The sequence below is a fragment of the Dendropsophus ebraccatus genome, chromosome 2, assembly GCF_027789765.1.
Source record: "Dendropsophus ebraccatus isolate aDenEbr1 chromosome 2, aDenEbr1.pat, whole genome shotgun sequence".
NCBI classification, from domain to species: domain Eukaryota; kingdom Metazoa; phylum Chordata; class Amphibia; order Anura; family Hylidae; genus Dendropsophus; species Dendropsophus ebraccatus.
Window position 1 is genome coordinate 141221948 of NC_091455.1, and position 15688 is coordinate 141237635.

General features: G+C 39.5%; 1 protein-coding gene across 8 annotated transcripts in view; it reads right to left on the reverse strand.

The window, feature by feature from the left end:
• Positions 1 to 15688, reverse strand: part of SUGCT (succinyl-CoA:glutarate-CoA transferase) — a 660405-nt gene that overhangs the window by 102554 nt on the left and 542163 nt on the right. For 2 of the 8 annotated variants that reach the window (XR_011361904.1, XR_011361905.1), the window contains one exon: positions 4140 to 4298. The exons of the other annotated variants lie outside the window; for them this stretch is intronic. The gene's annotated coding sequence lies outside the window, so the exon portion shown is untranslated. The remainder of the gene's footprint in view (positions 1 to 4139; positions 4299 to 15688) is intronic. 8 annotated transcript variants of the gene reach the window in all.

The following is a 15688-nucleotide window of genomic DNA, read 5'->3' on the forward strand; positions in this document are numbered from 1 at the left end:
GACAAAAGGGAGGGTGGGAGGGAGACTCCCATACCTCATTAGGAGTGTCCCCCTTCCTTGTTCATTTAATCTGGAGACAACTTAAACACACCAAGGGATCCATGCATGGGTTGCCCTTTGTTGATTCATTAACTTGGTGTTGATATGTATGCATATCTTGGAAAAAGGCAGAGGCCCAGATTTAGCAAGGTTTTTTAACACATTATTTGCGCCATTTTATTATTTATTTTTTTTTAAGTTACAGTTACAGTTACAAAATTTGTCACTCTTTTTTCTTAATACAATCAGTGTATAGCCTTCTTGAATGTGAGCTTTTCTCTATTTCATTTTTCTCGGTGCAGTTATGGTCTATTGAGGTGAATCCTAATTGACTAGGTTTTCATTTCCATTTTTTGGCAGTTGGATGGCCCATTCAGCTCAACTGTCAGATTACAGTAATTTTACTTGACATTTAAAGAAATGCTTTAAAGAAAAAAAAAGTTCCGCTACAGTTACCACCGTCAACTATCCGTGCTGGGTCACTCAGGGTCGGATAGAGTCCCAGTGCTGTCACTGCCACCACAGGGTTTATGTCTTAGGCCACTCAGGGTCCAAGTGCTGCCGCTGCCACCTCCAGGTCTATGTTCTAGTCCTTTCTGGGTCTATAAAAGTGCCACTGCTGGTGCTGCCATATTTACGTGTCTCTTCTAGGGCCTTTTAGGTTTAAGACATTGCCCCTGATGGTGCTGCCACTTTTTGCTGTTCTGGGCAAAAATTTAATGATTGGCTGGTTGATTGATATTTTTCCAATTTTTGCCACTGTCACAACAATAACTGTTAAACAAAACATTACTCAGTTATAGTACCCCTATTGTAGCTAAATTAAAGGTTTGGGTGGTTTATTGAGATTGAGTTGTCTGAGATTTGCGAATATACATTATGCGAACCTTGTGAAACAAATTTTTGACTGTTCTCTCATCTTTTATGTTTGCACCTACACTATGGGCACAGATTCACACCTCAGACCATCACCCCCATTTCTGGACTGGCTAGTTTAAAGGAAAAATTATATATCAAAGAAAACCCTGTCATAATAAATATTTGAAGGGATCCAACCTGGTATTTATGATAAAGTCAACTGTATACATACTTTAAAATCATCGGCAAATAGGAACCATATGATATTAGATATTGGTTGATAACGTGGACCGTATGCATTCGTGTTTGATATCAAGTGGTTGCTTAGGATATGCCTATGTGATTGAGGGTTATGTCATACTACTAAGATGTCCCTATGCTGAAAACTGGTGATTGTTGTGGGATTTAAACACATCAGGGTAAATCTAGAAAAAGAGGAGTGTCCATCACTACCATCTGACTGGCCTCCTCTCAGTGACCAGCCAGAATTTTGGAGGGAAAATATTGTGCTAAAAATCCCTGAACAAATAGAAACCAACTAGGGGCTGTCAATCATTAAGAAATCCATATATCGCTTGGAGGGCTGCCCATATTTCTCTGCTGAACTCCACAGCAAGGATATTGCTTCTTTTCACCACTAACCTTTTATTCCGTTTTTTTCCCTTTTCTTTTCATAGCTGTTGCATTGTGTATGTATGTATTTTTGTAATTTTTTTTTTTAATCTGACAATTATTGTTTGCATTGCACTGCACTATGGTGTGTTAAATTATAAAAAGAGGTTCCTTCGGCGTAGTCTTATAGAAGTCATACTTCCAAAGAGAGAGAGAATGTTAGTATTGTGTTACGAGATTAGTTGTAGTTAGTAGTTATTGTGAAACTAGTTTCATTTTTGGATATAGTGAGTATCCATTTTAGGCCCCTACTGCCTGATAAGTATAGGTAGCGGCAGATTGATTGATGTGACCTGAGAGCAGCTATGGCCACAGAAGAGGTTAAAAGGGACTCCTCATTAGCATATGCTATCACTTGATGATCATTGGAGATCCCCTCCTTCCATATGTGAGCCTGCTTGGGACTCAGCTTCTAGATGTCAATCAAGTGGGAGGGGGGGGGGCAAGGAGGCATTCCAGCCTGCAGCTATTCAGGAGCATGGAAAAACCTCTTTGATTCTTCGTACCAGAGAATAAAAGTATTTTTCTACATTCTGGAAGCACAGCTGGATATAAGAAAGGTACTGTGTGTCTACTTGACTAACCAACTAGAAATTAGCAAATTATTCAGAAATTACTATAGTAGCTACAATAGTGGGACTATTACAGAGTAGCAATTTTTTCAACAGCTGTTGCTTTGACAGTGTCAAAATTGAAAAATGTAAATTTAAAAAAATGTCAATCAGCCTGTCAATCATTCAATTTCCTCCATGGACCATTAGTGGACGTTGGTGTCATATCAATGTTCTCACAGGACAGCAGTGGACATTGGTAAATGAGCACCCAGTGAGTTATTAAGATGGACACTGTGTTTACTGTGATTTGCTATAATGCAAACGCAGCACCCAGTGACTTGGTATAATGAACAACAGTTACGCAGTTACTTTGTATACAGGACAATGGCTTCACTGCTCCCACAGAAAACCACCCATCATCTACCCTCCTCTCCTCTTCTATCCTATCCTCTCCTCGCTGTCCTTATCTCTCTGTATTTTTCTCCCTGCTCTAACTGCTGGATGTAACCTACTCTCTACTATACACAGCCGACTGTCCGCCTCCAGGAAGCGATTCACCTTATATAGGGGGTGAGAGAGGGTGCTGACATCACAGTCGGGTTTTCAGCTGATTGGACAGGCACAAGAGAATATGGATAATCCCTTCCTCCTGCCAAAAGACAGCACTGTATGCTAACATGTGCAGCTTATCTCATCTCAATTAACAACTATCAATCAGTGTCAGCATTTTGGAACATGAATTAAAGCCGATAGATTCCCTTTAAAAAGAAAATCACAAAAATGTACATGTAAAACTGCCCTATAGAGAAAGGTACTAGAATTGTGACACCTTCTATGCTTTTACAGCAGCATACCTGGCCAACCCTATGATTTTGATTCAAATAAGGTTTTTTCATGAATGATTTTTAGTGTACGGCACATAATGAAAAGATGTGAGGAACAAATTAAAATTAAATCTTTTATATAGATGGCTATACTCGATGCATGCTGCAGATTTATATTTTTAGTTAAAGAAGCCATGAATTGTTATATAAATTAGAGGTAATATGTATGTTTACTTTTTTAATGATGACATCTGTACACATGCATTCCCTGGAAGAAGCAGGCACAGCAACCTAGTGAGACTAGTAAGGCACATATTTCTGCAGTAGTAGAATGAAAGCTGAGCTGTATATCATTTTCTTATCAACTAGAAATATCAGCAAAAAAAAACAAAAAAAAACGAATGATTAATGGCAGAATCGATTATATACACTGTGTTTCTAGCTTTACAATATACAGTTGGTTATGTCACTAAGCAAGGATTATTTTTCTAATTATTAAAGCGGTTTTAAATATTCAAATATTGTTCTAGGGTTTCTATATAGGTTTGGCCCTGATTTAAAGGAATAAACAAACTCCATATGATTTTTATAAGAAAAATTAATTCAATATCCATTGGCTGAAAGCCTACTTGGGGTGAAAAGAATGGCCATATTTTGCCTATTATCACGCATCAGGAGATCTGAGCATAAAACCTTATTTTCCTCTTGAAGATAGTGGGTTTTACTTAAAGACTGGGGGCTTCTGAGGACCAATTTATTTATTTAAAACAGTTTAGTCAAAGTCAAACTGCAAGCTCACTGCAAGCTAAAAAAGTTTCTTTCATTCTTTTTTTTTTCCAGATTGAAGGGGTTTTCAGGGACTTTTACATTGAAAGTCCCTCCCCAGCTCCAAGAACAGGACAAGAAGCAAAATGCTTCATTTATTGTGTGATGGTGATGCTGAAGTAAATTAAAGTACACTGAAGTAAACTGAGGCTGTGCTGCAGCAACCAAATGACACCATTATGCAAACGGGGACATTTATGAAAATTATGCCGGTGGTGTATGCCATGAAGAAGGTGCAGATTCTTACCTTCTCTGTGGCGCACAGCAGGTGTGATTGAGTCAGGTGATGGGGTATGTGGCGGTGAGGAGGTGTGGCCTCCCCACCACACCTAATTTACCAGGAGCAGGTGTAAATTTCTATACCCACCTTGTGTTTAAATCTGGCCGGGAAAATGAGGGCACGACTTTGTACAGGTAAACTAGTCTTGATAAGTGTCCCCCAATGAGTTGAACTGTCTGTCTGCAAGGAGTTTGTCCTCCTAGTGTTTGCGAAGGTTTCATTCAGGTACTGCAGTTTCCTTCCACACTACAAAGCATACATAAAGGTTAATTTATAATTTAGACTGTGCACCCTTAGGGTGCGTTCACACGTAACGGATCTGCAGCGAATCTCTTACTGCGAATTCACAGCGAAATCTGCTGCGGATCCCTGTCCTGTACACTTATGGGCCCGCCCTGTTAACCCCCCGGCAGCTGGAGCGTATACTTCACCTGGTCCCCACTCCGACTTGCTTTGGGGCTCCAGACACGTCCCGCTTGGCCAATCAGTGCAATGCGGCGGGGCAATCAGCGCAATGATTGGCCGAGCGGGACCTGAAGACACCGGGCTGGGAACATACAGTGGGATGTGCATCCCGAGAAATCCGCTGCCGATTCGTTACGTGTGAACGCACTCTAATTGAGGCAGGGATTGATTTGAATGATGATAAGCTGTGTAAAGCACTGTGGACTAAGTCGTTTTTATACAAACCCATTAGTGGACATTTATAAGGTGGCAGAGATGCCCTTTAGAGAGATAGGCTCAATGCACATAATTAAATTCGCAAGCACTTTTTTTGCTAAGATTTAATTCACATGGGCCCTTCTGCGCCACTGATACCAAAGGGGCAGGAGGGGGCGTAATGGGACAGGAAAAATGTCAATGAAACCTACGCCAGTCCTATGCTGCCATAAGTTTTTCTTTGTGCATATGAAATTTATGTAGAGGCTTTGCACCTCTACATATATTCTGCTTATCACAAAAAACTGTACTTAATAAATGTCCTCCATTATCTTTATATTTATGACATGCTGGAACTGAATGAATGAAGTGTTGGGTGTCAGCAGTCCAGGAAAACCGCTTTAGGGATAAAGGTCTATGCATTAAAAAAAAAATAATAATAATAATAACAACGGTGTAATAAAAGTGTTGCCCACATTTGACAGATGAAAACATTTGGGGAATTAATGAAAATACTTATGCTTTTTTATTTTACTTTCTTACTACTTTCTTCTTTCTTATAACTCTTCTTTAACCCCATAACGACAGATGACGTACATTTACGCCCTCTCGTCTAAGGGGGTTCAGAGGGGGGCCGCACTGCAACCCCGCTCTGAACTGGCGAGATCCCGGGTGCTATCTGCAGACCGGCTATTAGCGGAAGTGGCCTATTGTGGCTCCCGCTAATGATGACCGTTAAATGCAGCTGTCAAACATGACAGCTTCATTTAAAAGTCTTCAGTGCCTCTGGCCCTGGTGTCTAGTGGGGGGATTTTCAGAGGAGGAGATATCCCTTCATCTTACCACCCAGGACTCGGAATGACGCTGATCCCACCTCGGTATTCTATTGATCTGGTCTGCAGCAGGCCAGACCAATAGAGCACCGATCTAATGGATCGGTGCTGTGTAATACAAACTACACTGATCTCTATGGAAGATCAGTGTAGTTGTATTAGAATTCCCCCAGGGGGACTTCTAATTACTGTGTAAGTTAAAAAAAAAAGTGTTTCTATTAATAACCCCCCCCCCTAATAAAAGTCTGAATCACCCCCTTTTCCCCATTGTATAAATAAAAATAAATAAACATGTTTGGTATTGTTGCGTGCGTAATTGGCCGAACTATTTAATTATCCCATTCATGATCTCGAACGGTAAATGGCGTAAGCGCGAAAACCTGCCAAAGTGAAAAATTGCGCATTTTTGGTCGCATTAAATGCAGAAAAATTGTAATAAAAAGTCGCATATACGCAATCAATGTACCGATGTGAGTCAGTTTTTCCATAGGACGCAAAGCATAAAAACGTGCATTTAATTTTTTTTTCTGGTTTTGCAGTGTATTTTATGCAAAAAAAATAAGCCTGCCATTGCAAAGTAAAATTAGTAGCGCAAAAAATAAGGGCTCATGTGGGTCTGTAGGGGAAAAAATACAAGTGCTATGGCCCTTTAAACACGAAGAGGAAAAACTAAAACTGGCTCCGTCATTAAGGGGTTAAAAGCTGTTTTAAAATTTTTAAATTAGTCAATGGGGAAATGACAAATGAAGTAGCAAATTTTTCAATGCATGCAGAAAGTCTTTTTAAAAAAAAAATTGAGACACTATAACTTAATGAATCCGTCTGGTCTACTGATTTTATAATGTTTTTTTTCCCTTCACATTTACCTGATGAAGCATGTTTCTGATTGATTGATGGGTGCAGGTTACCCCTGTAGTCGTAAGAGAATTGTGTGGTACAAATGGGGGGTGTCTAATGGGGGGATCTCTTTCCCTGCGATGCGATCATGGAGGGAAGATCCCTTCTTTTTATTAGGCCGGGGCTCAGCATTGCACAGATGCTGATCCTGGCTCGGCAATTTGTAGATCTGGTCTGCAGCAGACCACAGTAATGAGAGATCATTGCAGTAATAATAAAACTCCCCAAGGGGAATAAAAGTTATAGAAGTAATAAGAAATCCCCTCCCCTAAGAAAAGTTTAAATCACCACCTTTTCCTATTTTACAAATAAAAATAAATAAACATATTAAACTATTAAATTATCACATTTGTGATCTCAAATGGCAAAAAAGCCAGTGCAAAATTGCTGATTTTTTGTCACAGAAAAATTTGCATAAGCAAGCAAGGTACCGATAATAAGAACAGATCATAGCGCAGAAAATGACACCTCACACCAAAGGATAAAAGTGTTATAAGGAAGGGAAAAGAGCAATTTTAACCCCTTCCCCCAATATGACGTCCAGGGACGTCATGAAAAGCAGTGCTAGAACGCATCATGACGTCCCTGGACGTCATGATTTCCCTGCCTCCCCCCACTGTCCCTATATGAAATCGGGAAGCAGGAGGAGGCTGTGTCACACAGCCCCCTCCTGCTGCCACTGCCCTGAGGGGAGCCGCGCTCCCCCCGGGCAGTTAACCCCATAGATGCTGTGGTCGTTGTGACCGCAGCGTCTATGGAGAGATCTGCAGGCTCCCTCGACGATCAGGCAGCAGGAGAAGGCTGCGGCACATTGCCTCCTCCTGCTTCCACTGTCGATGTCCCCCGGGCCCCCCTTCCTGCTCCCTCTGCTCCCCCTGTCCCCCCCCCCGTGCTTCCAGCAGCCCACTTTCCCCGCTGCCCGGAGCTTGCAGCACCCCCCACCCCGCGCACCCGGAGGTTCCAGCACACCTTCTTCCCTGGAGCCGGCCCCCCATCCAAAATAAGCCCCCCTCCCGGAGAAGCCACCCGCCCAGAGCTTCCAGCGCCATCCTCCGCCGCCCCCACGGCCGGAGCTTCCAGGGTTCCCCCTTCCCCAGAAGCAGCCCCCTGTTCGGAGCTTCCAGCTGCCCCGGGGGTTACCATAGTACCCCAGACGCTACTCGGTGCGTCTGGGTTACTATGGCTAGTAACGATCAGGACCCTGCACTGGGACCTGATTGTTTGAATGAGTGGTCAGTGTGTTACACTGACCACTCATTCAGTATATAATGCAGTACAGCACAGATCAGGTGCTGTACTGCATTATATATATATATATATATATATATATATATATATACCTGTAAAAGTAAAAAAAAACACACACACACACAAATAAATAAATAAATACATACATACTTAAATTAATTAAAATAAATAAATAAATACTTACATTAATTAAAATAAATAAATAAATAAATAAAATAAATAAATATACACATTCCCCACCCCCCTTTATAAATGATCCTCTATAAATAAGATGCATATGTTTGGTATCACCACGTCTGTAATGACCCCGTCTATTAACCAATTACATTAATTATCCCGCCTGATTAATGCCATAAAAAAAAAAAATTAAACTAACCAAAATTCAACATTTTTGTTAATCCCGCCCCCTAAAAAATAAAGAAAACAGCTATCAAAACGTCACATGTACCCAGAAAGTGTACCACTAAAAGCGTCAACTTATGCCGCAAAAAAAGCCCTCACAAAACTCCATTGGTGAAAAAATTTAAATATTGCTGCTCTTACATTACGCAAGACACAAACAGTTTTTATAGCATAAATGTCATAAACTATAACAAAAGCTATATAAAATGGATATCACTGTAATCGTACTGACCTGACGAATAAAGATAACATGTCATATATAACGTATAGTAAATGGCGTACAAAAAAATGGTGAAAAACTGCTGCTAAATTGTGTTTTTTTTTCATACCAGCTCATAAAAAATTTAATAAAAAATTATCAGGATGTCATACAGAATGGTACCAATGGAAACGTCAACTCATCTTACACAAATATTTTGGCACCCCAAGGCCTCTGTAACATGGTTTAATGGCTAAAAAAACCTGAAATAAAAAAAAGGCCCCCAAATTCCCCAGGTCTCTGTCATGTCTGATGCCTGTGGTTGAGTCAGGTGACGCACTGCGGCCACATATGGGGGATTTCTAGAAACACTGGAATAAGGGGAATCAATATTGAGTTGCATTTCTCAGTTAGTATTTGCTGTGTTGGAGGAAAATAATTGATTAAAATAGAATATCTGGCAAAAAATGCAAATTTAAAACTTTCCCTCCAACTTGCTTAAATTTCTGTGAAATACCTAAAGGGTTAAAAAACGTATGAAATGTTACTTTGAATACTTTGAAGGGTGCAGTTTTTACAGTAGAGGGATTCATGGGGGTAACTAACATACAGGCCCCACAAATCCACTTCAGAACAAAACTGGTCCCAATAAAATGAGGATTTGAAATTTTCCTGAAAATTAGAAAAATCGCTGAAAAATTTCAAAGCCCTCTAACATCCTAAAAAGTAGAAGGACGTTCACCAAATGACGTCACCATAAAGTAGACATGTTGTAGATGTTGCAGTAATAATTAGTTTATGTGGCATAACTATTTTTCTTAGAACAAGAGAATTTTGAATATAAAGAAACGTAAATTTTTCTAATTTTTGCGCAAATGTTGTGCTTTTTACAAAAAACTACTGAGTGTATCAACAAAAGTATACCACAAACATAAAGAGGAATATGTCAAGGAAAAACAATCTCAGAATAACCCCAACAGTTAAAAGCATCACAGAGTTACTACTACATAAAGAGAGACAGGTCAGATTTGAAAAATAGGCCCTGGTCATTAAGACCAAAACAGGCTGCGGAGGCAAGGGGTTAAACACATTTTTTGTTGTTGGTTTTTAAAGAGTTTAATTTTTTAAAAGCAGTCAGATAAAATAAAAGTGATGTAAATTACATATTGTCATAATCGTACTGACTTAAGAAACACATATAATGTCATTTTTACTATAGGACGCATGGCCTAAACACAAAACAAGTACTTTCAAGTACCCCAACACTTGAGCGGATAGTGACCTCAAACGAGTATGTTCGCTCATCTCTATTATTCATTCCCCCCACTGATTTTTATGAATGATATTTTTAGGAATAATATGTAAATTTACCTCTACAATTGCTCTGCTACACTTTTAGTCTATTGCATCTAGTTGAGCAAATACCAGTTTACCATTACTAGCTTAGGCTACAAATCCTATACTGTAGTTTCAATTACAAAAAGTTGCTTCTGTACACAGACCTGCAACTCTATTGACTTTGAATTTTTATTCTAGTTCTAATGACCAGCCAATCCTTTGATTGTTAAGCAGCTACTTGAGATAATAGATAATAGACAGATAATGATATATATATATATATATATATATATATATATACTCATTATATACCCACCCATGCAATATATAAGATATCAATGAAGATTTTGCTATCAGCAAAATGAATTGACAAGGCATAAGAAAGGCTTTATAAAATGTAGTTTAGCTTCAAATGTGGCTCCTGAGATGACGATAAGTCCACCTGTGCACACCTCACAGAAAATAGACTGCTTCTATATCAAAGGGCAGATGACAAGAGGCAGAATCTTCTCAGTATCGGCACACACATTACTCTTCATCTCCCTTTTACAAACAATCCTTTAAAGGGTGCTTTTAAGTGGTTTTTTTATCTTATTCTTTAGCCATCTGCAAGCTGAGTACACAAATTGTGTCAAATTGATGAACTCTTCTGTAGAACACCATTTCATTTATCACACTCATTATGAGTATTTTAAGCATTCAAGTGCACAGTGCACAGACGTAGTTGGCTGATGATGAATAGAAAGAGCGTTTCTTCAAGCCACAGTATCAATTGCATACTATATGACTCAAAAAAAGAGGTATGTCTTAAAATTCCTTCACTAATAGATCTTAATATAAGCTTATATCGACAAAGTACAACAAAGGTGGCTAATGTTACTGACTACATATAAATGGTAAGCAGTATGCAGTATCAATACCTGAGCGCAATGCAAAGCTGTACTGCTCCCTGTACTGCTAACAATGTCCCATAGCTTCTTATGCAGTTACATCATTCTGTATCACCTCATTGTGATATCACAATGTCCTACATAGAGCTGAATAGGATTGCATACCCCAACCACAAGGCATTAACATGACTCAGAAATGATGTAGACCCTATCAGGTAAAGTTGTATATAAGTGCCTAAATGTGAGTTTGACTGTACTGTAAGCTAGTTGCCCAGAGAAATGGTTTGAGCATCACCGACTGACAGGGCTTTCCTTTAGGTGTGCCACTCAAATGTCAGAAGATTCAAAAAGAGGCTTTTTTTTCTTTTTTCTTTTTTTTTTCAATTTAAACTACATGTCACCAATTGCACTAGTCCATAGGAAACTCAGACTCAGGTCACATGCTAGTGGAGTGAGCGGACATGACAGTATGTGGCATGGCATTATTAAACAGGAAGACATACTAAATTTATCTTCCACAGGCATACAAAGAGCTTAATATTTTAATTATGCTCTCCCTCAGGTAGTACAGATTAAATAATCACATATTAGCAGTTATAAAAGCAGTATTCCTCTCCCCCTACATAAAACGTGTTACATGAAAGGATAATCAAAGCTCCTTCTTGTAGTTCTGTCTTTTGTGTAACAGTGCAGTTTCATGTTTAAATACGTTCTGGTCTAGTGAGTTTACAGCACCTACGGTGCACTGATGCATACAGAGCACATGCACATGTGTGGCAATGCTTCCACTTCAGGAATAAACACAAAGGAAACACTTGTACACATAGGATTAAACCCTAAGCCATCAAAGTGCTTCTCATTTGAACTTTTAAACCACCGAAGCTGTTGTGTGTATAGTCCAAAGATAGGTGTGTCGAGCAATGAGAGATGGGTTTGAAGTCAAGTACAGTATGTGGTTATGAATGACTGATGTTCTGTGCCAGGTTTTTCAGTGTATTGCGTTTTTTTTTATTCATCTTTACTCTTCTAACATTTTGTAACTAAAGATCTCAGACTTTCATATAATATCATAACCATTAAGCACATACATCACATCTTCATTGTGCAAGTGTTATTTTTAGATTGTAAAAGGTCATTAAACCTATAACATAAGTTACTGTACCAATAAGTCTAGCTACTAAGATGTGTCACTACCTGAGAAGAAGAACGTGTGGTAGCTCTCATGGTGTAAACTATCTTTAATCCTGGTATGTGCTTGCTCTACCAGAGGAAAAATAACACTGGACCCTCAGGCCAATTCTCAGGGAAATAGTAAACATTATTTAATTAACTAAAAGTAATACTAAAAACTATGAAATTAGAAATATAAGTTTGAGTGTGTTTTTTTTTATTAATCTAGCTATCTGAGTCAGTACAAAATACCCAAATATATTAAGGTTCTCATCGGTTGTAATTTAATTTTCGGCAGGGTTCCGTGTACGTCATGGCCCCAGCTCCTCCAGCTTCAATATCATGGACCAGCTAGCGGATTGCCCACTTAGCCAGGCAGTGACTGGAGTGGTGTCCTGCCCTAGTCACTGAAGCGGGCTATCCATTAGCAGGCCAATGACATTGCAGCTGGAGAAGCTGCAGGATGCCAGAAGCTTTCGAATATCATTAAAGGGGTAGTGCGGCCTTAAACAATTATTCACTAAATAACACACATTACAAAGTTATACAACTTTGGGCTATGTTCACATTGCGTACCACGGAACGGCCAGTCTGTGCCCGGATGATCCGTCCGGCCGTGGAGCTCTGATGTGGGCGCATCAGCGCGCGCCCGCATCAGAGCTTACCATAGCCCACAGTGAAGCGAGTGGCCGGAGCTGCTCGCTTCACTGTGTGCACTGACAGGTCTTTCTGCAGCCGGAGTTCACTGAATTCCGTCCGTAGAAAACTGACCTGTCAGTTTTTTCCGGCGCCTCATGTGCTCAGCCAATCAGCAGCTGATGATGCAGCAGAGGGCGGCCGGCACTAGGGACGGTCGGAGCGGTTCGGCCGTCCGTCCGAAGATGACATCATTGGCACAAAATGGCGGACGGGGTCGGCAAGAAGCAGGTATGTATAGAGCACTAAACTTTCGGGTGGGGGGAAACACGGGAAGGGGGCGATTCACTAACATAACATACATTACAAAGTTGTATAGCTTTGTAATGTGTGTTATTTAGTGAATAATTGTTTAGCACCGCACTACCCCTTTAAAGAGGTGCTATAGAAACACAGGGATAGGTCAGTATATTTTCTGTTTGCATTAAGTGACTGTTTTCATAGAGTGACTGAAAAGTTACCAGTAGCGAGCTGTTATTGCTGGTCACATACACAGCTCAAAGTTGCTATAGTAATGTGAAAGGTTTGGCGCCCCTAGAATGAAATTCCATGGTGGGCCCAAGGTACCCCAGTCCGACACTGGCCAGTGGTGATCTCAGTGAGAGACACGAAGATTCAAAGTTGATGAAGCTTAGCATTGCTGTGTAAGAGTACACAGGCAGTTGTGTAACTCAGTTGACCCTAAGCTGTTCATATATATATATATATATATATATATATATATATATACACACACTCCAACAGTGTCACAAAGAATCCCTGTGTTGTTAGCATTGAACACAAACTATAAAGGCTTAAATAGTTGAGATCAGAAACTTCTGATATCTGCCCTTTGGCTACAGGTCTATTACATGAGCTGATTATCAGCTAAATGAGCATTAAAAAGGAGCATTTGTTCTTATAAATTGTCCCATGTAAAAGGAATAGCGATCAACCAATGAATGAGAAAACAATCCATTGGCTGATCCCATTTTTTTTGTGCAGCCATTTAAATCATCTTATCATTTGCATATCACCCTGTGTAAATAGGTGCGGCCAACAGTGATGAAAAGAAGGGCCACTAAAATAATTCAGTTTTTATTTGTGTGGCCCAATTGATTGAGCCATGTGAAGGCTCAATTCATGTGCTCATCTCATTGATCGGCACTCATTGTGCAGCTATTGACCCTTGTAAAAGTGTCTTTAATAAGATTTGCTGCCTAGTTGAATTCTTCTGGACTGTTTGACAAAATAACAAGGATCCTATTCATCTGAATAGCTGAGGAGACTCTACATTTCTTGAGTCACTGTAGGAGAAATATTTAGTTTTCCACAGCAAAATCAGCTCCTGCCATTAGAAAGGGGGGGGGGGGGAAGGAACACATTCTGAAACGTAACCTGTTGGAAAAAAAAAAAACCTTAACCCTTCTAAGTAATGGGAGTACAGCAATAATATCCATTAGGCCCGGAGTATTTTGGACTGAAGTGGTTGTTGGTCGGCACAATAACAAACTATTTTTTATAGTAATTATTTTAAATACTTTTGGTAAAAGTATTTACATATCAAGATGCACATTATTAATAACAATAGTAGGAATAATTAAATGTTGATCGACGAAACACTCTAAGGAAAACTAATACAAAAAGTCACTGCCTTGTATTTTCCATTCTTGTAAAGTTGCCACATATTTTTATTGAGTTCATTAAATTATTATTTGATTTTACTCGTAGTGTAATATTTGGCAAATGTAATAAATCCTTGTTCTCACAAAATATGGAAAACACACACATACTTCACAAGGTTTCTTTTTCCTATTAGCTAAATCTACATTTGCAATTTTTTAAAATAAAGTATCATCCAGTTATGGATAACAGTTAAAATAATGAACTCATATTCTTAAGTGAGACATGGTTAAGAAAAGGTTTTGCACCTGTGAAAGACTTTATTTTGAAATAACGCTATTTGGCCCCAAGATGACGGCTGCCCAAAAAGACAACACTCAAACGGCCAAATAAAGTCGTTGTGTGGCTGTGTCTGCCTGTTCTTGAGTTCAGTTTTTTCCTAAAAAAAAATTCCCTCTTATTCTTAATATAATATTTTTGACAAATTTATTCTTGATATGTTATTCTTGATATGATACAGTTATTCTTGATATGTTTTATGCCCGACACCTTCAACCATTTTTGTAGCCCATCTTTGGACCCGCTCTATTTTACCAATATCCTTTTTTAGGTGAGGTCTTCAGAACTGGACACAGTATTCCAGATGTGGTCCCACTAGAGGTCTATACAGCGAGATCACAATCTCCCTCTTCCTACTGGTTATATCTCTAGCTATAAAGCACAGCATACAATTAGCCTACCACCTGGTTGCACTGGTGACTCAATTTAAGGCTGTCAGAAATCCCTACCCTTAAATCCTTCTCTTCAGAAGTCTTTGCTAACACAGAACTGTCAGTATGATACCCAGATAGAGGATTCCCCACCCCAAGTGCATTATTTTATAATTGGAAACATTGAACTGCAGTTTCCATTGTTTGGACCACTTATTTTGTAAAGCTAAATAATTTACCTTATTACTGACACCACCAGGAATATCAACCCAATTGCGCACTTTTATGTCATAAACCCTGTCTGCCCAACCTTTTCCTAAGTCACTTACAAACATTAAAAAGAACAGGACCCAGAACAGACCCTTGTGCCACTCCAGTCTCTGCTCACAATACACACTATTACCAACGACCCCCATCTTTAAACTATCCTTTGCTGAAGTTCAGATGGGCGATATCCGAGGCATCACCCTCATCCAACAATTTTGTGACAAAGAAATCAGTGTGATTAGTCTGGCAGTAACGCCATGCTGGTTTAAGTCAATCAAATTGTTGATTCTTAGGTGATCAATTATCTTCTTTTTTAATTTTTATTTTTTACAAGTGTTTCCATAATTTTTACTACTACAGATGTCAAGCTAACAGGCCTGTAGTTACTGGGCTCTTCTCTACTGCCCTTCTTGTGGGTGTGTATATTATTGGCCGTTCCCAAATCATCAGGAACATTTGTTAGCAGATATTGGGTATACAGATCTGTCAGGGGGCAGCAACCACAGATTAGAGTTTAATAACCCTCAGATGGACTCCATCTGGACCCATCACAGTTTTAAACTTTAAATGGGCAACTTCCTCTGATACATTGGTCTGTGAAAACACTGAAGCTGAAGCCATACAACTGGAAGCAATGCTGTGTCCAACCACACTGTGATTGTAGAAAACTCCCTCTGAAAATACTGATTAGAAGTAGCTACTCAAATGGTCAGCAACCTCCTTG